The following is a 26743-nucleotide window of genomic DNA, read 5'->3' on the forward strand; positions in this document are numbered from 1 at the left end:
GTGTGACATGTGAGCTGGGCAGCTGATAAAACCCCAAACAGCAGCTGTGCAAGGGAGGACCTCTGTAGGGTGAGGGACAGTGCTCCCTCCCAACATTACAGCTTAAGTCCTGTGTCGAAGTTAATATAAAGAGCAGTACACACCACTGTAACAGAGCTCTATAATATGTGATGGTAATAAGTGCACGCTGGGAATAGAGGAAAGAGGTTTAATTGGGGAGCAACACCTTGTGCTAAGTGTTTTGTTCTCAAAAGTAACGGCCACATCGTGGGACTATGAAACAGAGAGCTCAAAGTCCAACAAACAGACTGTTGATTGTGTCCTAGCTGAGTCGTGCTAAGACTCAAGCCCTGTCCAGCAGCGGCTTCAAGCAGCACCCGCACCATCCGCTTTATCAGGCAGATAAGCAGGAGGACTGGCACCTAGGCATGCAGAAGCACAGAGTCCATCATAAATTGAAACAGAAGTGCCTTTTAATTATAGATCTGGCACTACACATTGCTTTTACATTTAATAACATTATATATGTATATATATATATATATATATATATATATATATATATATATATATATATATATATATATATATATATATATATATATATTTATATATACGATTCACAGTCCTGCTCGGTTTACTCCAAAAGGACAAGAATTCCGTAAGAGACCAACGGAACCCACAGGTACAGACCACTCCACAGCGCAAGAGATGACTTCAAAGCATGATGCGTTTCGGTCACTACACGGTGACCTTGATCACATGCCTGACAGAACAAATGAAAGTGCATATATAGGGTGCCTAATTAACACAAAAACGGGGCGTATACATTAATAGCAACTGAGAAAACATTTAAATTGTAGTTCATCCAAATTCGAGAACAGACCCATATTTACAAATGTTAAAAAAATCATTATATACAATTTAAATAACAAATGCCTAAGTATAATACATTGCCATAATTATAAAAATAATAATTTTTTCATATTTACAAGCTGCAAGTCTGCTAAATTCATAACTTCTTTATGTACAGCATAATATACATTTTTAATTCGATATTCGGATCCCTGGTCTGCAGGATGACAGTGCAAATCAACATGTACAATCAATGTCGCCCTTTAAAGTGCTAGTGCTAACTGATTCTAACCCTTAAGTGCAAACCCTCGTGTAAAGTGTGAAGTGCCAAGTACAGCTTCAGCCAAAATAAGAGTCAGATCCCTGACCCTTAAGTAACTCATATGTTGGTGGCTGAAATATTAAAGAAAAAAACGGGAAAGCTTGGGGGGATGGCTCAAGAAAAACCATGTTACACCATTTAGGAGGTTTACATGTTATGGAACCATTATTATGAACTACCTATAACCCTATACATACAGTGTATATGCATCGATTTAAAGACTAGGATCCCTGATTTTTGTATTGAAAACATATTCTTTGGGACCCAGCATTAGGACATAGTGCCCTATTATCACCCAATTGAGATACAATATATTGTACGCTGAACAATGCAACCCAGAACGGTCCAGTCATACCCCCTCTCATAAATTCAACTATGACCTGTTAGTGTGTGGCTATTGGTGATCTCCGAACAGGGGAAGTTAAATGCAAACAGCAGTTGTACAAAGTAAACAACACATGACATGATGGATACAGGGAGAAAGATCTACCAGTTTACTCCAAGGACTACTAAATAGTCCTCCATGTGGTCATACTAGGTTTACTGTTAAACTAGATGAGGATTATACCTATGTTGCAGATTGAAAGTTGACCCTTATGAATGTCTGGCCAGACTTAATGAAAAGGTATTATAAAAAACAATGAAGGTCCTCTCCTGTGTTTAACCCATTGGGGATTCTCGTATCTAGTAGCAAGATATACTTGCTCTCCAACTGCCTAAGAGATTTTTCTCTATTACCACCCCTGATATTCTTGGGAACTCCGTCAATGATAAAATAGCTCAAATCATTCACATTTCTCTGATGGACCAAACCAAAATGGCGTGCGACCGGGTAATTCTCATCAGAGTTGATGATTGCCCTGAGATGTTGGAGGATGCGGTTGAAGGCCTGTAGTTTAGTGCTTCCAACGTACTTGAGCCCGCAAGTACATTGGAGCACATAAACTACAAAATCTGTCCGGCAAGTGTAGTGCCCCTTTATCAAGATGGGAGATGGATCAAATGCAGACTTGTATTCCTTGGTTGAAACGCCGAATTTACAAGCTCTGCAAGAGATGCATTTGTAAAACCCTGGTTTCTCAGATAACCAATTTTTCTTGGGGATAACCTCAGGGCTTGATCTAACTAGGGCATCCCGCATAGAGGGTGCCCTTCTAAAGGTTACCATTGGTTCCTCAGGTAGTAAGGGAGCCACACTTATATCTGTTTTCAATAAAGGCCAGTGTTTCCTGAGAATGCCTCTCACTTTCCTTTCCTCACTGTTAAAGGTAGTAATCATGCTAATTCTATCAGGGACTTCAGACTCGGGTTCTTGTCTTATACTGATGGCTTTGGTAGAATTCAGATATTCATCCCGGTTCAACTCATTTGCTTTGTTTAAAGCCTCTCTGAGAGCAGTAGTGTGATAGCCTCTAGCAACAAATCTCTGAAACGCCTCTGTTTGACATTTCTTCAAGTCAACCTCAGAACTACATATCCTACAGATACGTAGAAATTCCCCATACGGAATACTTTTCACGAGGTGACCTGGGTGTGCACTACCGGCGTGCAAGATAGAATTGCCCGCCGTGGGCTTTCTATGGAGTCTAGTATGTAGTTTTTCATTCTGGACATAGATCTCAACGTCCAAGAATTGGATCATTACTCTGCTGATCTGTGACGTAAATTTAAGATTAAGTTGATTGTCATTAATGACTCTCACAAATTCAGTAGCTGACTCTTCTGATCCCCTCCAAATCATACAGATATCGTCTATAAAACGCCAAAAGTAGGCTATTCTGTTGGGAAACCTGGTAGCACGTGACCCCATGAGGACATGTTCCTCCCACCACCCCACATGAAGGCATGCGTAGGTGGGGGAAAAACATGCCCCCATGGCAACTCCTCTTAACTGCTGATAAACTTCCTTGTTGTATAGGAAATAATTGTTGTTTAAACATAACTCCAACATATTCAGAAGCATGCTACTGTGTTGACTGAAAGCAATATCACGTTTGTTCAGAAAGTACTTAACAGCGTTTAGTCCATCATGATGTGCTATGCTAGTATATAGAGAATCTATATCTAGCGCTATCAAAATTAAATCATTGTCCCACACAATATCATTGATTTTAGACAAAAAATGTCCCGTTTGAGATGTCATCAGTGATGTCATGAGTGATGCCACTGACCATGTCATGAGTGATGTAATATGTGACATCATCAGCAGTGCATTGCGGGCAAGCGAGTTACAGTTAGCTGAACTAACTATAACGGGGGAATTTCAATTTTTTTGTATGAGTGAAATGTCCAGCTAACTATAACATGTGTGAAACCTACGGTTTTTAGTGAATTTCCAAGTTTTTTTTAAATGCTAATCCCTAACTATAACATGTGTGAAACCTATGTTTTTTTCAGTGAATTTTCTAAGGTTTTTTAAATACTAATTCCTAACTATAATGTGGCTGAAACCTATGGTTTTTTCAGTGAATTTCAAAGGTTTTTGTAAATTATAATTTTTAAATGTATTAAATGTTATATTTTTTTATACTGATTTACTACATTATATAAAATTATTTATTTTTAGATATTTTATTTTTTAAATTACATTACATATTTTTCATATAATTTGAAAAATATTTTTTTAAATATTGAAATTGTAATATTTTTTTTATTTAATATTTTTTTTATTTATATATATATATTTTATATATCAGGCAATGATATCCTACGGAAGGAAATTCAAGTTACTGGTAAGTACAGTTAAATTTACTTTTCAGGAATAGTAGTGAGCTGAAAGATGCAGCACTGAGGTCTCTCTTGATAACAGGTGAGTAAATCGGAATTTGTAGTTCGGCTGATTTTAAAGGAATTTTTTTAAGTTCCAAAACTCCACACTTAGAAACATTTCCAAGTGAAACCAGTCAATGTTAGCCTATGGAAGGAAATTCAAGTTACTGTAAGTATGGTTAGAATTACTTTTCAGGATCAGTAGTGTGCTCAAAGATGCAGCACTGATGTTTCTTGTGATAACAGGTGAGTAAATTGGAATTTGTAGTTCAGCAGAATTTACAGGAATATTTTTCTCAATAGTGAAGGAAGGGGGCGGGGCCTGAGGTAACATGAGTGCAAACACATCCTGTGGCGCGTTTTAGATTGGGGAATTAATTCCTCTTCAATCCTGAGATCCCCTGTGAGCCAACGCAGCCCCCGGGCGCATTTGCAGAGGGGGAACTAATTCCCCTTGCATACTCGGGGTCCCTGGGGGCCAACTAGTCCACCAGGAATCTCCAGTATACGCCAGGGGGCTGCATTGCAGAGAGGTGTAATGAGGCCACGCCCCTTTTTACACCTCTCTGCAAAGCAGCCCCCGGGCGTGTTTGCAAAGGGGGAACTAATTCCCCTCGCATACTGGGTGTCCCTGGGAGCCAACTAGCCCACCAGTAATCTCCAGTATGCGCCAGGGGGCTGCATTGCAGAGCGGTGTAATGAGGCCACGCCCCTTTTTACACCTCTCTGCAACGCAGCTCCCTGGCACGTTTGCAGAGGGGGAACTAATTCTCCTTGCATACTGGGGGTCCATGAGGGCAAACTAGCCCACCTGGAACCTCTAGTATGTGCCAGGGGGCTGCGTTGGAGAGAGGTGTAATGAGGCCACGCCCGTTTTTACACCTCTCTGCAATGCAGCCCGCTAGCGCTTTTTCAGAGGGGGAACTAATTCCCCTTGCATCCTGGGGGTCCCTAGGGGCCAACTAGCCCACCAGGAGCCTCCTGTATCCGCCAGGGGGCTGCGTTGCAGAGAGGTGTAAAATAATTCCTTTGCTCCGGGTGTGACGGTCCCCGGGACAGTGTGGGGGGGATTGGGGCCCCCACACTTCCTTTTCACTATGCCCCCTGGATTTGGTCCCCCCGGGGGTAATTTGAAAAAAAGCAGACTGTTTTTTTTCGCTGGGTACGTGTATGTACGCGTACCCCGCGATTTTGTAAGTAGCACTCGACCAGCAGTCTAGTTTATGTTTAGGTATGGACGGGGATGCGCTCGTAGGAGCCACTCCGTAGTGGATTTGCCTGATGCGTTTCAAAGCTCCATATGCTTCTCTTCAGAGGCTTTAATGGAAATGCCGTGCGCAACCACTGACCCACTTCACCATTTTCCATATGACACACCCACCTATGGGAGGCTCAAATGAGACGGTGCCTTCTCGGAAGTGTAGTGCGGAAAGCCCACAATCAACTACTGTATGGACCCTACAGGTGGGCCCGTCCTTGAGCCTATATTAAATCCTCTGAAGAGAAGCATATGGAGCTTCAAAACACGTCAGGCAAATCCACTACGGAGCGGCTCCTACAAGCGGATCCCAGTCCCTACATACACATAAACCAAGCTGCTGGTCGAGTGCTACTTAAAGGTGGACAACTTTTGGAGCAGTATATAACACGTGACCGTCCGGCCACGGAGTATGCACCACTCCGTAATTCTTGGGGCTTGGGGGTCACAAAAGTGAAACAGCAGCCATATACATGATCGAGGACGGGCCCACTTGCAGGGTCCATACAGGACTTGATTGTGCGCTCTCCGCACTACACTTCCCATAATGCACAGTCTCATCTGAGCCTCCCATTGGTGGGTGTGTCATATGGAAAAGGCTGAAGTGGGTCAGCGGTTGCGCACACAGCTTCCATTAAAGCCTCTGAATAGAATCATATGGAGCTTCGAAACGCGTCAGGCAAATCCACTACAGAGCGACTCCTACAAGCAGATCCCCGTCCCCACCTTAGGAATTTGTGTAACAAAAATTGGCATATGCTCAAGCCGATCCTATTGAAGGAAGGTTACTTCCCAGACACCCTCCTTTGACCTCCTGGAGAGCCCCATCATTGAGGGATGCTATTTTTACAACAGGCCCAGAGACTGAACGGTAAGCTGGTTATGACTATCCTCGGGCTTTAGAAAGGGTAGTCGCTGTAGGGCGTGTAGCATAGGTCAAGACAAGTGAGGCATGTGGGGGAAAGAACAGTTTTGTGGTCCAAGCTAAAATGGGGGTAGGGCGTCATTTGGAAGAAGGGGATAAGGATTTTGGAATCGTACAACTGTAAAACAGATTTTGCAGTCTACGTGCTGACATGCACATGAAGACTACAATACGTAGGCAGCATGAAGTTTCAAGTACATAAAAGGATCTTACAACACATGCAGGCTATCACAAAGCGTGACCGATCATAACCAGTAGCCCGAAATTGTGAGGTCGCACATCAAAAGGATCCAAACCATGTAAGATACTTTGTAATAGATGCTTTGCCAGCCAACAAGAGAGGTGGTGACCGCACTAGGAGACTCCCGGAACTAGAAACCAGATACATTTTGCTTGCAGTACACCAATAAATTGAGAAGCTTACATCATGTCTGCGGTCATACTCCTTAGGGGCTACCTGCTTGTGTGGATTATAACGGCTGTTGCCCATCCACGGAGTGTGATCCACTGTGGAAGCGGGTCCGTGCTAGCACCTGATGCTGGCAGACACGGGAGACAAACAATTCTGGCGCTGGTTGCAGGAAGCTGCCTCTTTGAAGCTCATTTGGCGTTCTCAAAGCGGGGAAGGTTTGCTTGCATTATTGGACATCAACCCACATGGGTGAGACATTATTTTAATATTTCCTGTAACAGAAGCATGCCCACTGGGAAATTAACACTTCGCACCACAACAACCAGAAAGCTGTGGGAGAGCCACGCCCATCAGGGCGGGGAGTTAAAATTGAACAGGTGTGCGGTGAACTTTGCTTGCTGACATGGAGAATACGCCATTGAGGAAGGGAGCAAGAACTCTCGAAACGCGTCTAGTGTTATGAAGACTGATGCCTCAATTTTGTTTGCTGCCTGCTTGCAATACGCCAATAAATTGAGAAGTTTTATTCTTTTTTTTTTCTTTTTTTTTTTTTTCTATTCTGACAGTGGGGGATATTATGGTCAGGGAAGAGATTAGACCCTTAGAAGATCTCCAACAGAGATATCCCCTGCTTGGTAATCAAGACTTTAAGTATGCTCAAGTTACCCATACAATTAAATCTAAGAGGCCACGTATCACTCTAGGCAAATGGTGTGGTATACTGGATTATCTGATGGGAGGAGGACGCAGAGTTAAAGGCATATATAGAACGTTAATAGAGGAAATTCAGGATGATATGGAAAAAACTGAGGCCTCATGGGCCACAAAACTGGAAGATCCCGATGTTGACCTGGATAGAGCACTACAGCTGGATAAAAGATTCTTACGCTCCTCTAACCTAAAAGCGCAACATTTTAAAACACTTTTTAATCTATATTACACACCCTCTAAGCTATTTGAATGGGGAAGAGGGAGGATAACAGATGCCCCAGGTGCTTGGAGGAACCAGCGGATCTTATACACATGTTCTATCAGTGTGAAAAACTCAGAATGATTAAAAAAGAGATCGAGGCATTCTCGGAGGGGCTGCTAGATATTAAGATAAGTCTATCCCCAACACTGATGATCTTAGGTTGCAAAAGCAAGCTGGCTCTAAAAGCTGAGACAGAGGCTCTGGTTTTTATCTCAGTAGCAGTACTTCGTATTCTTATCTCAGCCGCCTGGAAAGATACGGTGGCACCATCTTTCCAGATGTGGCTGACCAGACTCCTAGGCATACACAATATAGAGGCTGCCCTATACGAGCTTAAGGGCAGAAGCGCACGGGAGATGGGTCTAAAGATTTGGGCATCCGTGGATCCATGGAGGGCCACTAGGTTGCAGCAGTAATCAATATGCTACTGACCTACATAGCGATGTATATAACGTTTTTTTATACTCATCTTTCGATCACTGTATAATCTTTATGTGTATTTGTATGATTGTGTATATATGATGTCTCTCTATTTTACGGCTTCAATTTATTCCAAGGATCTTATTTTAATGTCGGATGATATTTATTTCTTGTAAAATGAAGATAATGCTTTAAAAATAAAAATAAATAAATAAATGAATAAATTGAGAAGCTTACAGCGTGTCTGCGGTCACACTCCTTAAGGGCTACCTGCTTGTGTGGATATATATATATATATATACATACATATATATATATATATATATATATATATATATATATATATATATATATATATATATATATATATATATATATATATATATATACTTAAAAAACCATTGGTTTCAGGCCTTATATAGTTAGGAATTAGCATTTTAAAAACCTTGCAAATTCACTTAAAAAGCCATAGGTTTCAGGTCTAATATAGTTAGGAATTAGCATTTAAAAAAACATTGAAATTGCTCCTATATAGTTAGTTGTACTAACTATATTTCGCGCACCCGCAATCCACTGCTGAATATGTCACATATTACATCATTCATGACATGGTCAGTGACATCACTGATGACATCACTGATGACATCTCAAATATAACGGCTTCTGTACAGCCATTACCTTTCAACCCTACCCCCAAACTGTTTACTGCTTGTTAGCATAGTCACAGTTCATGGAACCCTTAATTGAACACACAGGTCACAAGTTCACCATACAATGTTGCTAATCCAAACAGCAAGTGTGCTGGACTTTTTAAAATTTTCCATAGGAACCGTTAATCGCAGCTACAGACTCTGGTTAAGAGCTGGTAAAGAGTTAGCCTCAGCATTAAACTTCTAGTTTTAAACATCATTTCTACTTTTGATTTTTAAATCTTCTCTAAGCATATGATCATCACACTAAATAAAAGTGAAATGTTGTCAGAAAAACAAGACATATACACTCAGTTTTTTTTAAAATAACTTTTATTAAAACAAAAATAAATAAATAGAAACTTAACTTTAACATAACAGTATAATGAACAAAACATGAGATAGACTCCAATGGTAGGAGCGTAGGTAACCTGCAAAACAAAAATGAAAATAAGTCTTTAAAATTAGATCGATGTGATTGAATGAGGTGAGAGATTACCTCTTTAAGAAAGGCAAGATAGTTTTTCTCACATGCACACTCAGGGTAGTGCACCCTACCCCTCCCACAGAATCACCCTCAACAGGAGTCTGTAGGGCAGCGCTGCTTGTAGGCTTAGGCCTATCTTATGGTATAGATGGTATTTAAAGCGAGACAGAGATGTGACTGAATGAGGTCAAAGATCACAAATTAACATAACACTTGGCAATATTTCTTATTCGCACGTTGCAGTGTGAATCCCACCCCTCTCATAGGCCCGCGTTGAAGAGGTCTCTGTAGGGAAGTGCCTGGTGGGTCAGATCTACAGTATGGTCCAGCAGGTCTTCAAAATGATTCAGAGATAAGACAGAATTAGGTGAGAGATCACGTCATTATGCAGGACAATATTGTTTATTTGCAGCGAGTTTAATTGGGGGCATAGTGTATCTAGGCCGCTCTGCTTACCTTTTGGAAACACTGTTTTCAGCAGAGCTCACAGCTTAAAGTCTGCTTTGGTTCTATACTGCAGACTGTATTAAATTCAGCCTTGATTTATATATGTGCAGAGGGGACAGCAGCGTCTATAACTGGTAAAGAGAAACAATGTGAGAGAGAGGAAGAGAGAGAAAGAGAGAAAAAACAACATTAAAAGTGTGAGAGAGATAGCAATAGATGGAGCAGGAGAGGTAGTGTTGATACTGGAGAAAATCTTCACAGCTCATCTTTTTGCCTCCGGTGTGTGTCCAACCATGTGCCGGTACATAGTGCACCCTCAAGTTTAGTGATCTGAAAGATAGTATAGAGTTAGTAATAGCAGAGTACATACAATTGCACACGTATATTTCTGCGTTATGCCTTTGGACACTCAGGATACTGTATTTCATCAACTTCCACTGCAAGGAGGTGTTTGTGCGCTCTTTTTCTCCCAGATTACTATACCCAGCCGCTCCCACTGCATAGCGGTGAGTTCTCATTACTGCGTACCCAGACTGTTGCATCCCATTGCCTCCCAATGTCCTGACCTAGTTTAGGACACCCCCCGTGCCGTACGGCCACCAGCTGCTGCGTGTGCCTCCCGCCTGCCTGCCTCGCTGCCCCGGCCGCCGCCGTGTGACCACGCCCCCTGCCACCGAGCGGCGTGGTCTCCGTGTAGCGCTGTGCTCGCCTGACCTGCAGGCTCCTGTTCCCCGCTATCTTGCCGTGTGCCCCTCTGCTTTATTGTATAATATTGTGTATTTAATTTTGTTTTCTGCCTGTTTGCCTGTTTTTGCACCCCCGTCTCCTCCCTACCCGCTCCCCGCTTCCTGCCACCGCCGCTAACCACGCCCCCTTTTTTCTTTCTGTACCCTCCCCGCTCCCACCTCCCAGCTGCTCCGCCCTCCCTCGCACTTCGCCATATATGGCGACCGTGCGAACGCGCAGCGGTCACGCGCTGCGGGCGCGCCCTAAGCGCGCCGAAGGCACGCCAAAGGTAAGCCCATCTGCGCCCGTCCGCGCCTGGACCGCGCCCAGCGCCAGGACCCCTGGCCCCCACCGACGGAAGACGACCCGACTGTCCTACAACGCCACCGAACTCATCGCACTCAACACCGGCGGGATCCCTGGATGCTACCGAGCCCCCCCGAGGCGCACCCACGGACCCTTCAGCTGCCACGCCTGCAAGTTCACCTGCATCCGGACCTGCCCCACACCAGCCCCCACCAAGCCGAACACCAGCAGCAACCACCTCAAGTGCATCCTGCTCAACACCCGCTCCGTCCACAGGCATGCCATCGAACTCTGGAACCTCCTCGACACCACAGCTCCTGACGTCGCCTTCCTCACGGAAACCTGGATGAACGACTCCTCAGCGCCCGACATCGCCATCGCCATCCCAGAGGGCTACAAGATCACCCGAAGAGACCGCGTCAAACAGACTGGAGGAAGCATCGCCATCATCCACAGGGACACCATCCACATCACGACCAACACCGACGGCACCCTGAAAACCGCCGAACACCTACACTTCCAGAACCGCACCGACCCGAAGACCACCCTCAGAGGCACCCTGATCTACCGACCCCCGGGACCACGCACACAATTCAGTGAGGACATCGCCGACTTCGTCAGCCCGCATGCCCTCCCCTCCACTGACTACATCCTCCTGAGGGACCTCAACTTCCACCTGGAGAACAACAACGACCGCAATACCACCACCCTGCTCGACAACCTCGCTAACCTCGGACTCAAGCAGCTGGTATCCACCCCCACCCACCTCGCCGGACAGCCATCTTCTCATCCAGCAAAGACATCGCCTTCAGCCACGCCACTGGACTACACTGGACGGACCACAGCTGCGTCCACTTCCCCTTCAGAAGAACGACGATCCACCACCACCAGCAACTGGTTGCTCGAAGAAGCTGGAACAAGATCACAGCCGATCAGCTCGCTGCTTCCCTGAGCCAGCACCCCCCGCCAGCTCAGCGAACCCCAGCCAGGCCGCCGACAACCTCACGAAGTGGATCAACAACTGCGCGGACGAACTCGCCCCACTGAGGACCCCGCCTAGCAGACCCGGCAGCAAGAAGGCCCCATGGTTCACCGACGAACTCAAGAGCTCCAAGAAGAACTGCCGAGCCCTCGAGAAAGCCTGGAGAAGGGAACCAACACCGGACAACATGACCGCCCTCAAGCTTGCCACCCGGAAGCACCACCAACTGATCCGCGCCACTAAGAAAACTGCATTCAAGGACCGGCTAGACAACAACGCACACAATTGCAAGGAACTCTTCAACACCCTCAAAGAGCTCTCCAACCCCAACGCCGGAAACAACGACATCACCCCATCGCAAGACCTCTGCAACTCGCTCGCCTCCTACTTCCACAACAAGATCGCGGACATACACAACAGCTTCAGCACTCAACCGACGCACGCCACAACCGAACCACCGCCCCCCACCACCACCCTTCGCGCCTGGACTCCGATCAGCACCGAAGACACCATCCGCTTGATGAACTCCATCCATTCCGGATCTCCGACCGACCCCTGCCCTCACCACGTCTTCAACAAGGCCGAGGCGGTCATCGCACCCCACCTGCGGGACATCATCAACACCTCCTTCGACACCGCCACCTTCCCGGAGAGCTGGAGGCACGCCGAACTCAGCGCCCTACTCAAGAAACCTACAGCGGACCCCACCGAACTCAAGAATTACCGCCCCATCTCGCTCCTCCCGTTCCCAGCCAAAGTCATCGAGAAGACCGTCAACAAGCAGCTGGTCGCCTTCCTCGAGACGAATGGATCCCTCGACCCCTCACAGTCTGGCTTCCGAGCCAACCACAGCACCGAGACCGCCCTCATCGCTGCCACCGATGACATCCGAGCCCTGATGGACAACGGAGAAACAGCGGCCCTCATCCTCCTAGACCTCTCCGCGGCATTCGACACTGTCTGCCACCGCACCCTAGTGCAGCGCCTCAGCAACGTCGGAATCCAGGAGAAGGCACTGGAATGAATCATCTCCTTCCTCGACGGAAGAACACAGAGAGTCCGTCTACCACCGTACAAGTCAGAGGCCACTGAAGTCATCTGCGGCGTCCCTCAAGGATCCTCGCTGAGCCCCACCCTCTTCAACGTCTACATGAGCCCCCTCGCGGCCATCGCACGCCAACACAACCTCAACCTCATCTCCTACGCTGACGACACCCACCTGATCCTCTCCCTGACCAATGACCCCGCCGCCACCAGAGCCAACCTTCACGAAGGGATGACGACCAGCCGCCTGAAACTGAACTCAGACAAGACGGAAGTCCTCATCCTGGGTTCCTCGCCCTCCGCCTGGGACGACTCCTGGTGGCCCCCCGCCCTGGGCAGCGCACCCAAACCAACAGACCACGCACGCAACCTGGGCTTCATCTTGGACTCCTCCCTCACCATGACCAGACAAGTCAACGCCGTCTCCTCGTCATGCTTCAACATCCTGCGCATGCTACGGAAGATCTTCCGGTGGATCCCCACCGAGACCAGGAAGACGGTCACCCAGGCCCTCGTCACCAGCCGACTGGACTACGGCAACGCCCTCTACGCCAGAACCACCGCCAAGCTCCAGAAGAGACTCCAGCGGATCCAGAACGCCTCAGCCAGACTCATCCTCGACATCCCACGACACAGCCACATCTCCGGACATCTGAGAGACCTGCATTGGCTCCCCGTCAACAAAAGAATCACCTTCCACCTCCTCACCCACGCACACAAAGCCCCACACGATCAAGGCCCTAGCTACCTCAACAACTGCATCAACTTCTACGCTCCCAAACGACATCTCCGATCAGCCAGCCACGCCCTCGCCGCCGTCCCCCGCATCCGAAGAACGACAACAGGAGGAAGGTCCTTCTCCTACCTGGCCGCCAAGACCTGGAACTCCCTACCGACCGACCTGCGCCTGACCCAAGACCACCTCTCCTTCAGGAAGAAGCTCAAGACCTGGCTATTCGAGCAGTAGCAGCACTCCCCCCCCCCCCCCCTAGCGCCTTGAGACCCTCCGGGTAAGTAGTGCGCTATATAAATGCCTGTGATTGATTGATTGATTGATTGATTGATTGATTGATTGATTGATTGATTGATTGAGGTGAGTGCCCTTTCTTGCGCACCCAGACTGTTGCAACCTATCCACTCCCACTGCCCGGAGGTAATTGTACATTCGTACGCAGTCAAGTTGCTGTACACTATCCAGTCACTCCGCCCACAGGTGACTTCTCGTAGCTTCGGAAACAAGCTTCTTTGCTAACCTTGTGCCATTGGCGTGATTCAAAGAGAGTCCACCACTTGTCGAAGCAGCCTTCTTATCCGTTATTACGATGGACACGCATCATCGCAGAATCCTCAAACGTTGAGCTTTGGAGGTGTTGGCGGGGCGCCAATTTGTGAAAGACAACCTGTTAGATAAAAATGAAGATACGATTGTGCGTCATTTATCAAAGTAGAGAGGAAGCGAGAGAGTGACTGAAAAGAATATTCGCAGCTCACCTTTCTGTCACCGGTGTGTCTTCCACCATGTGCATGTACATAGTGCACCTTGAAGCTCTACATCTAAAAGATAGTAAAAGAAAGATTTTATGATTGGTAATTGTTACTATCTTAATGTGGAGTAGAATAACATCGCCTTTTCACACACCTTCCCTCCCGCATTAAAAATACAACTATTTAAAATGGGAGGGAGTGGTTACACGACTCACACCCCTGTGGGACTCCAGAATTCTGGGAAATCTGAGACACAGTAAAGGCTTTGATCAGTGGGACAACATCGGGATCTCCACGGTGGGTGATATGTGGACGAGAGGTGGGGTGACTTCGTTTGAGACCCTGAGGGAACAGTACGAATTGGACATTACTGAAACATACCGTTACATACAGATTGGTCACGCATTAATGTCAGCGATAGAACCAGGCACTAATGTCCCAGAATCGGCCCCGTTGGAGGACCGACTACTTACAGACTACATGGAAGCCAGTGCTACTTCCCTCACTTACCGTAAACTCATAAACAACTTACCCGACCCGTTGCAGACATTGAAGGAGAAGTGGGATGGGGAAATAGGGGAACTAGATGAGACAAACTGGAACGCAGAGCTGGCGTCACCTAAAGAAGCAGGCATCTCGGCGAGATTTAGGTTAGTGCAATTTAAAATATTGCACCGAGTATACTATACATGCACCACTCTGCACAAAATCCAAAGAGCAGATCACCCATACTGCCTGAGACACTGTGGAGAGGAGGGCACATTGTTCCACACCCTATGGTCCTACCCCAGCATGGTGGACTACTGGCGCCGAGTAACACGAACGATGGCCCAGACTTTACAAATCCCAATCACACCTGACCCCCGAGTTTGTCTGTTGAATGTTTGGGGCCCAAACAACTTAACACCACATGGAAGGCAATTGGTGGTCATTGGAATGTTGTTAGCAAAGCGAGATATAGCGCAGAAATGGGGATCATCCGAGACGCCGACCCTGGCACAGTGGTGCCGGAACATGGGCATGCTTGTGGTGGTGGAAAGGGCGGTATACCAACAAAGAGCCAACCCACGTAAATGGAACAAAATATGGACACCTTGGAACACTTATAGGGGGTATCTGTGCGAGCCGCTGCCAGAAGAGGAAGACATGGATAGCTCAGGGGATGAGGAGGATATTGAGTAGGGGAGGACGGAAGGGGGAGATGAGTTAAGATAGGGTAGCCCCAGGGTTTTCCAGGCTCTCATGGTTGGCATAATAGACCTGCAAATTGTGGTATTAAAGGCTTTGCCCGATGTATTAGTTGATTTGAACGCTCCAATGATCTATCTAACATGTGCTAATTATCCAATTGATGACCTTTAAAGTTAAAGAGTTGTATAATAAAGATGAAAAAGTTGTGCTAATTGTTGACTGCAGCAGAATGTTGACGCTGCAACCAACGAAAATATATGACTGTGTTTATCAATATGTGATGCAACAATAAAAACAAATAAAAAAAAAAAATACAACTATTTGTACAGTTCCAACTTGTTTGATAGGCTTCGATTTATGAAGAATTAGTGAAGTAGTAATGCTTTCCACCTGGTTATAGAAAACAAGTGGTGCATAGTGATCCACGTGGTGTCAATCAACACGAGCGATGGACTTTTGACCGACTTTAAAAATGTTCCTGCTATAGGAAAAGAAAATACAAATGCAATAGGATACAGTATATAGGACTGCGTACGCCTAAATCGCTGTGTCGCCTTTTTGTATCCAGTCTGCTGCATCCCATCTACTCCCTCCGCTGCGCACCCAGGCCTCACTGCTCACCTTTTCGCGGACAGGTTATGTTTTACATCATGCAGTCCCGATCTGCCACCAAGAAGTCTCACATTTAGTGCTGAGTCTAGATATCACTATGACAAAGGACATACTTGTGCACCTAGCTTCATCGCAGGTTCCTCACCCAGTCAGTCCTTGCGGTACCACTAACTCAGTGACCAAAGAGGCCACGCATGTGGTGGTGGGCCCCCTGTTCGGTAGTTCGGGCCTACATGAGGCGTCCGAACCACCAGGACTGGCCATCACAGCGCTTGCAATAGGAGCAACTCTAAAATGGCGTAGAGCATGTGCGCCCCGTCTTTTTTATTGGTAGGGTCGCATGTGTTGTGACGCATGTGCTGGATGGGTGTGGTGTGGGTGTATACCAGCCATGAGGGAGTGTGTGTGTGCCGTTCTGACAACTAGACTAAGAAATCACTACAATGGAAATCTGGGCCATGTAGCGTTGTTGTGTTTTCCTGGAAGCGTAAGAGGAGTGGACTGGACTGACGTATGACAGTGCTGCGCGAGGCTGTGAACGATGGCTCCGGAGCTATGGGCGTGTTCCATTGTGAGCTATATGAGAAATCAACTGCAAATACATTGACACAGGTAGATAGTTGAAGTGGGTATGGGCACGTATGCTCGACAACATTGTATTACGTTGCGGTTGGTAACCAGTATAATAGTAATCATGATATCATACACAGATATTCAATCATAAACGGTTCATGACTTCTGCTGTACAAAAGTAGGAGCACTATATGTGAAAGACTACACAGAAGGTTCTATCGTAAAGGGTTCATGAGTTTTGGTGCACTGAGGTAGGGGCGGTTTGTTTGGAGCCTGCGATGAAGCATGGTTCAGGCAGACCGCACTGGTAAGAATGTCTTTTGACTACTGATTTTTGCCTTAATAAGGCCACGTGGTGATTATTTATGGTGTACTGAGTTAGTGGTACGTCTGGAGTTTAGCCTGTGCTCACCCTGCAATGATGCGTTGTCTGAACGGGCTGCACTCAAAGTATTGACTGTTGCATACTGGACTGCATGAACTTTGAGGGAAAAAAAAACGACCATCGATGGTTATCAATTGCTCTACAAACTAGGTCTACTGATAGCATAGTGATTCTACTCCTCAGAATGAATTTGTTACCGTTGAGGATAGTAACAGGAACTTGGGAGGGTATCCCCAAAAATGAAAGACTTTGGGATTTATGCAATGGTGGCATCCAAGACTTTAATCATGTTTTGATTGTGTGCAGAGCACTTAGTTCAATACGTCGCAAATCAGTAGGATATATATATATGTATATATATATATATATATATATATATATATATATATACATATAGTTGCATAGTTGCTTAGTTATAGGTGCATTCAGCCAGCCCTCTTCATCCCCTGGTCTGTTGTGTCATTCACTTTTTACTTCGACCAACTCCAGTTTACAGGATGGGGCAATGAGTCAGCCCACTTCAGGTATTGGCTAACTCCACTGGAATGTTTGTCCTTACAATGCAATGGGTTACCTCACTGTAATTTACTTTGCAATAATCATATCTTCACAGGAGTCCAATGTGACCTAAAGCAAATCTTTTGCCTCCAGCCGCATTCCGTGCAGGTAACAGCGGTGGGGCAGTGGGGCCAGGTGGGAGGATTTCGATGGACAATGCTGAGGAAAAATTACTTATTTATTTAATTCTCCCTCGTCATCGTCCCTCAAAATACCCGCCGCCCGCTGCTGTTACCTGCACTGACCGATGCTTTTTGTCCCCTCTGTTTATAGTAGTAGATGCTAAAGGCCTTTTCAATTTCTGCTATATCTCCCTATGTTAATGTTCTTTAAATATATTAATGCTATGCAACCATTTGCATAAAACTGACAAATATATGTTCTCACATTTATTCCATAAAATGTTAAATACTACAAGTAACCTGAAGAATTCCAATGGGGCTTGAGGGCACGCCTTTAACAAATGGAGACAAAACAGATATGCAATAATGCCTGTCGCTTTACCAGAGGAAGCATATGCACTGTAAAACAAAGGAAACTAGCCAAACATTCCACATGTGATCTCTGGGTTTGGTAGCCTAACGGGCCCAAACAGAAAGTAAAGTTTGATGGGAAGAGCCAAAGCAACATGATGACCTATCATCATTATTCTCTGTTTTCTGGGAAACCATTGCATCTGCGAATGCACAGAGGGCAGGGACATCCCCTTCAGGCATGTAGGGATCTAATAATGTGTCAGACAGTCATATGTCAGGAGAGCAATGCCTATGGCCTCTGCTGGACTGGTGGACTGCCCAATCTGGTGTAAATTACCTTCTTAATTTGCTGATTCCATTACTAATTTCTAGGCCTGTTATAGTATGGTTTTCTATTAGCACGCGCAGAAAATAGTTTGAAGACAGCTAGAGTAGCACTTGTGATATAAGATAGCACCAGTGTTTTAAATATAAACAAATAAGTGAGACATTTTTCCAATTCTACAAAGGGGTGTACAGCAGGAGACAATATGCAAACTGCAATATGGAACATTATCTGGTTACATCTGACATCACAGTACTAAATAAGAGGAAAAACATGCTGGATAAGGACATGCTCAATTTCCCCTGTCTGAGTATTTTGAATTTTTTCTTCATTCTTAGTATAAAATGTATTTATGAAGCCACCCCTTGAGCTTGTATTGTGTAGTTAATAGCTTTTTACCTAATATGACTACTTACTTGTACCACATTTAGATTTATTAAAAAACATTTGAATTCATTTTTAAGAAATGTATAAAATTATTGGATATGAAACCTTTACATTTCTTACCACTTCTTTATTAATCCAACACTACCCCAGCAAGGATGGGAAGATAAGTGAGTCACGAGTTCTACATATCTACGATATTGTGTTTCATTCAGTAACATCACTCTCTTGGCACCTTGTCACTAGAACCTAAGGGTTGTGGGATGACAACCAGAACCCGATGTATGAAAATGGGCATGCAAACCAATCTGTTTCTTGTTCACAAGCACCACCTTGACTTTGAGATATAACTGTTGTACAAAGCTGTAACATCAAACCATGCCAATTAGCAGAGAGTCACATAAACTCCTGCCTCATCAGTATTTATGACCTGGGTCTCTTTGTGACTCCTTGAAGACATAGGGGCAGCAGAACTCCATCTCTGCCTTAGCAGTTACATTCATGCATGCTTGAAGAATAAAAGGATGGTATGCAGTGCATTACACTAGGGAAGCATGCAGCGATCTTCTATACCACGTTCTGCTCTCCTGGTGCTTGCAGTCACCAGGGACAGCTTCCACTTCACAAAAAGGTTTCCACGTTTTTTGGGTCTTGGTAACTGATTAGTGGTTTCTGACTGCAACTGCAGTCGCAACCCATTGATAAGTTGCATAGGCGAGGGCAGACGCCTGTCACATCTATTTTATTTATTTATTTTATTTTATTTAATGCATTTTTATAAAGCGCAGACTTAACCCGAAGGTGTCAGAGTGCTGTACAATAGAACCAGTTACGTTACATGAGAGAAATGGTACAAAATAGAACGTCACAAAAACCAACAGGAGAGGTAGAGTAAAACCATATAGGCAATCACACAATGTCAGTCACAGCAATCAAGGGTGGGGAATGAATAAGAAGATGTAACAAATTTACAATGATGAACTAACTTCCTGGAAGGAACTGAGAATGAGGGTATTAGTTCTGAGAGTGTCTTTGAAAGAGAAGAGATTTGAGGGCAGCTTTGAAAATCTGGATGGAGGTGGTGGCGCGGAGCAATGGCTGAAGCGAGTTCCAGATTCTCACCGCATTACCTGAGAACGATTGAGCCATCAATCTTTCCTTTTTGAAGGAGGGGGACTCAAGCAGAAACGTTTCCGCATTCCGAGAGGGTCTCGAACCTCCTAACATTTTCAGTTTATTTACCAGGTAACGAGGGGAAGAAGGGTGCAAGGCTTTATGGGTGATGCAGGCAGTTTTATAATTGGATCTTGCCTTGATGGAAAGCCATCAAAGAGAAGACAGGATAGGAGTGAGGTGATCACTTCGTTTGGATCCTGAAATAAAGCGAGCTGCTGAGTGGGGGATGGATTTGAGGGGGGAGAGGTGAGATTTGGGTAAGCCAGTCAGAAGAGAATTGCAGTGATCCAGTCTGGAGAGAACTAGTGATTGGACCAGTGTTTTTATGTCTTTCTCCGGGAAGAACCAACGGATGCCCCACAGAAGGCTCTTCTAGTAAAGTGCGTTCTTAGAAATGGAGTTGATGTGGAAGATAAGTTTGAGTTTTTTGTCAAGTATGACACCTAGGGATTTAGCGCTGTCGACAATGATGGGTTTATTGTTCAGTAAATTCAGCTGATCCATCCAGGATTGAACCGGAGGAGGGGAGATAAAGGTAGATAGGAGGAGGAATTCAGTTTCGGTGGGATTGAGAATGATTTGGTGAACATCCAGTTGTGAACAGAGTTGAGAGTAGAGTTGAGTAGTGAAAGATCATGTGCAGAGGACACCTTGAGGTAGATTTAGGTGTCATCCGCATTGAGATGGTAGTGGATCCCAGATTTACTTAGGAGGTTCCTCAATGGTTCCAGATAGATATTAAACAAAGTGGGTGCAAGGATAGAACCTATTCCTGTACGATCAGGCGTGGGTGGCAAAAACAACATTGTGAGTCAAAAAGACTTTCCCAACTCGTAATGTACCTTTAGTATATTGCAACATATTATCAACGTATCTTTTTGCAACTCGCAGACCTTGCAAAAGCAAAACTATTTTTAATATCAGGTCACTAGTTTCCTATAAATCTGTATTCCTGCTAATAAAATGTGCTAAATTAGAAAGATAAATGTAGTAATCACACTACCAGAATGATGATTCAAAATTGTTTATTCTGAATAGATGAATATCTTCAGCACAGCAGTCCTGCTCACAGCACTGCCAAACAGTAATGACTCTCACATACAATATCTGGAACAGGGCACTCTACATTCTGTCTGGACATTCCAGCTCACATGCTAGTCAGTGTATAATGTAACTATGTATATTTAATTTCACTAACACTACAATGTCTTCTTCTAGTGACAAAGTGTGCCTGTTTTTGCTACTAAAAATGATCAAGTAGGAGGGATGCCACTCTCGGTCCTTTTCAGACATTTTATCAGGAAAAATTACACTTCTCACATACTCGCCCAGCTCTTGCTTTTTTTATCTGACAGGGATTAATAAGGACACCGCCACAATACTGGAAGTTAAAGAAAGGGAATCAACAGCAAGGTGTCATGATAAGTCAAGAAGTGAATAAGGAATACTCAGTGCATGGGGCAAGAGGCAAAGGCAAAGAGTGATGCCTTGAAATTTGAGTATGCAAGTGCATAGATCAGTCTTGTCGGATACCCATGCAGAAGTTGCAAGAAGCCACACGAGAAGGGTGTTGTATCCCACAGGTGTCTCCTCTGCGCATTACATGTGAGGGAACAGTGGCATTTAAGGCTTTGGCAAAAACAGAACAATCCAGCAGCAGCACAAATACCTCCCACTGTTTGCAGAATTAAAATATCTGACACTGATCCCGCTGTGGCAACATGATGATATTCCAAATCATTCGTGTAGGCACACATGACAGAAATGTTTATGTCTTGGAAATAATTATATTTTATTTATTGTAATCAGCATAAGCCGCACAATAATTATTTAATAGACATGTTTTGCCCTGCCACCCTATGTAACAAAATTGAAATATGAGTTGTTATCTAATACAATCTTACAATTAACAGTACAAGATTAAAATCCTATACCTTAATATATTTCTTTAAAATTCACATATAATTAAGAAATTTCAGTACTGTTGTCTTTAATATCCCATATGACTATATTTGCTTCCCTCCCTAGTAGAGATCATGCAGGCCAAATACAAGTAGGAACAAAATGGCAGATTGCTGGTTGATCTGTCCTAAAGCAAAATACGACAATGTCCACGTGTGATTGAACAGAATACACCTTAAATAGTGGCAAATTCCAACATCGACATTCTTTCGAAGTCAAAGGGCAAAAAGTGCATGTTTATTTCATTTAGTGATCACTTATTTCATTCCAGAAAGGAACTCGCAGCTGTTGACAAGATTTTCATAACCTGCTGTCACAATGTGCACACTTTTTAGGGAGTATAACTATTCAATTTCCTGGTGGCTTATTCCTCATTCACTGGAAGAACATAACTTGCTACCTTCTGTGATACAGATGAATGATTTTACCTCCTTATGAATTTAGGGGTCCCATACATAGAGGATAACATGCAGTGTATTGATTGTTCTACAAATTATTTACTCTAAGTAATCTATATTCTGCTCTCTGATTATCCTCTTGCTGACTGATGATTCTTTTCTAATTTTCTTGCAGACTACTGAAGCTGGAGAGTGGTTCCTTCCATAAAGGAGAAGATATCAGGCGCCAAACTGTACAGAGAGTTGAGGGAGTCTAAGATGGGCATGTTATATCCCTGAGATATCCCCAACATCCTGTACAGGCCATTTCTCTCTGTCATTGTTGGATTCCTACTAAAGGCTGCTATTGCTCAGGCATTTCTGAAAAATTGTGCTGTTGATAATTATAGCACGACTCATGGAAACAGAAATCAAGAAACAAATACATATGTTCCAACTGGGAAGAATTTTCATCAATATTAATGATGTTACAGACTGACCAGATTCCTGAGAAGAGCTGCTTCTAGCTACTGTTGTGTATTAAAAAGCCTACACAGGCCTGGGAATCGCTGTGTTCAGGCCTAAGAAAGAGGTTGCCAAGCTGTCACTGATACAGACTTTAGACGGCTGAAATGAAATAGTCCCTGTTAAGAATCTACTCTTCAGTCAAGGCAGAGTAGGAAATATTTATTTCAGATGGCACAGGTCATTAGAACAGATAGTGTACCACAGTTTTGTGGAACAGGTTTTGAAATGTTTGAAAAATTCAAAATTCAACACATATTTTAGAATAGTCGTATGAACAGACTTAGTCATATCTAGTTTACTTTTCAAAGGCTTACCGAGGTTATTTGATGGAATCTCAGCCAGCACTTCACTGTCTGAAGGAGAAGGAACCACTGGGCAGTAGTTCTCAACAAACAACCATAAAGCAAGAGAAGTATTTAGAAACCACAGAAACATCTTGGGAGGAAAGTGAAAAACTAAAAAGGCCAAATTTTATCGAATGTCAGAAAACATTTTTTAAAAATCTAACAGAGATTGTCTGCAATGATCTGAGTGATGGTGAAAGGGATAACAATGCGTTTTAGATTAACCGTTTGGATATTTATTGATATACTAATGTCTATCATTGGAACAAATCTAGATGTTTCGTTAATGAATCATCCCTGTGTAGTGAATACAGAGAAAGCAAACCATACAGCCGTGTGTTGGAAGGGCATTATCGTGATGCTAGCCAATGACCTGGTGTTCTACTTCACATGTAAACATCATTGGCAATGGAGACCATGCTCCTGTTAGTCAATAAACTTTCCTAATACGTCCACATTGGATTAGAATTGTCAGACTTGAATAGAGCCTTTCACAGTTAAGTCACAGTTTGTTAATGGGAGGCCAGTCAAAACTGTCTACTTTTCACCAAGAGATACAGCATGTCTCGGGGAGCACAAAAGGGACAAGGCCTTTTACTTTTTCCAGATGCACAAACATCAAGGTCTCGCCCGATGAGAGCAAGAGGCTCGCAACTTGTATCTTGAGATTTACGGATTTACAGTAACATAAGGGGCTGGATTCCTATACCTAAAAACTCCAATTGATCCAGGCATGTCTCTGAGAAAGATGCGAAGTTGTAAGTCCTTCTCTAGTAAAAGAAAATGATATAGGATCAAAGCTTGACCTTGGAAATGCACATGGATTCAGTTTCTTCTCCTGTGAAATATTGTGAGCTAAACCTGCCTCTTGACTCTCACAAAAATTATTATTTCTCCAATCATATGAACATCCAGGTTTTGCTCTAGCAAACCAAGTAAATATAGGCCTGTGCCCAGCGAGTAAAGAAGTCACACACATGTTTCTGAGAAGCCAACATGAAACAAGTTGTTCTTCAGCAAATGTAACCTCTCCTCTCTTTAGGAAAACATTGGATACGCCAGGGTCTTGTGTAGCGAAATACTCTAGCCTTGTCTCTGATGACACAAGAACAAACCAATGGCCTTTTCCTGAAAATATAGACATTCCGGAGTGATGAGAGGCATCTGAACTAATCTTATGTCACAGAAAATCAAGTCTGTTTTGGTGAAAGAAAAGGGTCGGCGCATGTTCTGTCGTTGATGGGGTGGGAGCATTAAAAAGAAGCAAGATACCAGAGGAGATTAAGAGCCTGAATTGTCTATGTAGACAGACAGAACTTGAATCGTGGATAGACGGCTAAACATGATGTCTTTTGGTTCAAAAGGTACTGTGGATGTGTCTACTGAACTGTTGTGCCGGCCCATCTCACGGTCTCAAAAGGGGTACAGACTATTTTGGGACTACAAGATGATCAAGACCTAGCTGGGAGGATAATGCAAACTGGCCTGTCACGTTGAACATTAAGAACATTCAAGCCTTCGAACTGCAACATAGGTCCCATAGCTTTTAGCTGATAACAGATTGAGGAGCACAAAGCACAGACCTGTTTAGAATTCAAGGAAATCCATGCCTATCTCTAAATGCAGATGAACATTGTGTAATCTTCTAGGACACAAAAAATATTTCTTCACCTTCTGGAGTCATTGGAATGTGTAGGTGTATCTCGAGGAACATAAGGTGGCCTTGACCTTTCTCTGCGTATGTACAATTGGATAAAGGCTAGTGTCTGCAGACACACCACAGACTGGGCTTGACCACTTGGATGCAACGCCGGTCCTGATTTTTTGGGGGGCTATCATGCTGGTAGACAAATCATGTGTTGTAGTTACAATGTGGTAGAAACAGGAGGCCTCAAAGACTCATACCCAATCATAGTTATTACTACACGTGTGACTTTGGTATTCCGTATGTCTTTAGCCTACTATTATTTGAGTGAATTAAAATATTTTTTAATATTTCGGGCTTTTTAGTAAAGGACTCCACTGACTTTTCTCACTTAAATGGTAAAGCAATCCAAGAACTGTTAAGGTAGATCAAAATGTTGACCATGTAAATCAAGTGCTGCTACATTTCTTAAAAATAATTACTAATATTTAATGTCAAAGTATGCATAAAGTGTGTTGCACAGTCTATGTGTCCTCTGGCTTTCTGAACGGTCTGAACATGTCATTTATTTTAGAAGAAATGAGGATAATTGATGGTGTCTAAGTCATCGGACTTATTACATTTTGCCTGTGAATACTAGACATTCAGTTATTGACTTAACAAATGATGGGACTGCTGCTGAAATCACAAACGTTGGTAAAAGTGTTCTTTTTGTTGCCAGTGGAAGTCATTCTTTGTGTATTGGGTAAAAAAGGAAGGGGGAAATTAAGTGCTGTAGATGTAGCTAAAACCCCTTCTTTTCAGGCCACAGCAGGGGTTAGTGAATTTGAATATATCAATTATGAAAAGGCCCATTTGGAAACCCTTCATTATAGAGCTCAGTTTTCATTGGGTTCAATGAGGTGTCAGAGCAGGGTTGGACATCCATCACCTCGCAGGGAACTTTCTCATAGAAACAGGTCATCATTCCACTGAGGCTAGCAGTGCATCTTCCGGTCACTTGTCTTTCCCAGTTTCCCCTGATGAGATCATGGACTGATGAAAGTGAAGGTTTTCACTGAGCTGCTGCATTTTTTCCATGGCACTAAGCATACACTCCTACTTTACCACGTCTCGGTCACACACATTCTCTTCAGTATAATACATTAATTAACTTGTGCTAGGATGTGTCCACTGAAATCCTGTATTTACAGGTTTGCTACTTAGTGGCCTTTCACAAAATATCCTCTATCACCACGCCAGATGTTCACACAATTGTGATGTCACTTTGTGTAACACGCTTTTACCGCTGTCTTTATCCTTACAGCTGCATCACATTAATATTATATTACAGTTCATGATTTGTGAATAGTGCCTACAACACAAAACATAGAGAAACAATGCAATGGTCAATATAAATATTGTTTACCCCTCAACAACCGTATCTAAACTTTATCTAATGGTTTTGTTTTCATTTAATTTCATTGTATGTGAATTTATATATATATGTATATGTAGGCTGTATTTGCATAGGGCACAACTAGTTAAAAAGCAGCAGGGCGGTTAAATCACTTTGAGTAGAAAAAGGAGTCGGTAAGTAAGAATCCTGAAATGTCCTCTCTTGTTAATAAATATTAAACCCTCAACCTGCGAGTAGGTAAATTGGCCAATTATATTAACAAACCTGAATGGCCCAGGGCATATAGATCCATAGTGAGCCTTAATGACCCTAAGCAGTAATGAGCCTCAATGAACATCAATGTGGTCAGACATTATTGAGACTCAGTAGCCTTGTGCAGTAATGGCTAACCGCGTGGCTAGCCATTAGGTCCATTAATACTGTCCCAGGTAATAATGAATATTAATGTTGCAGAAGGATTGATGCCTATTAAAACTAGGAAGTAAGAAGCATGGATGTTCCTAGATAATGAGCACCAATGGCTCCATGCAGCTATGAATCAATCAAAAGAGGTGTGGGCGGAATTTGCGTAGTCACGCTACGCAAAGCTCAGCGAAACGGTAAAAATTCTCTGCGAGCACGCAAAAGTTCAGTGAACACGCGGATTTGTTTGTTCCGCCTGTTCGCGATGCTTTTTTCCTGTTCGCGAACGCTGTTTGCGTGCTCGGG

General features: G+C 44.0%; 1 protein-coding gene across 1 annotated transcript in view; it reads left to right on the forward strand.

Moving 5' to 3' along the window:
- Positions 1-25362, forward strand: part of LOC147731106 (uncharacterized) — a 485394-nt gene extending 460032 nt beyond the window's left edge. Inside the window, exon 26 of the mRNA XM_086956073.1 lies at positions 22316-25362. The gene's annotated coding sequence lies outside the window, so the exon portion shown is untranslated. The remainder of the gene's footprint in view (positions 1-22315) is intronic.
- The last annotated feature ends 1381 nt before the right edge of the window (positions 25363-26743 follow it).

Source organism: Lissotriton vulgaris, chromosome 2_1 (assembly GCF_964263255.1).
Source record: "Lissotriton vulgaris chromosome 2_1, aLisVul1.2, whole genome shotgun sequence".
Lineage (NCBI taxonomy): Eukaryota > Metazoa > Chordata > Amphibia > Caudata > Salamandridae > Lissotriton > Lissotriton vulgaris.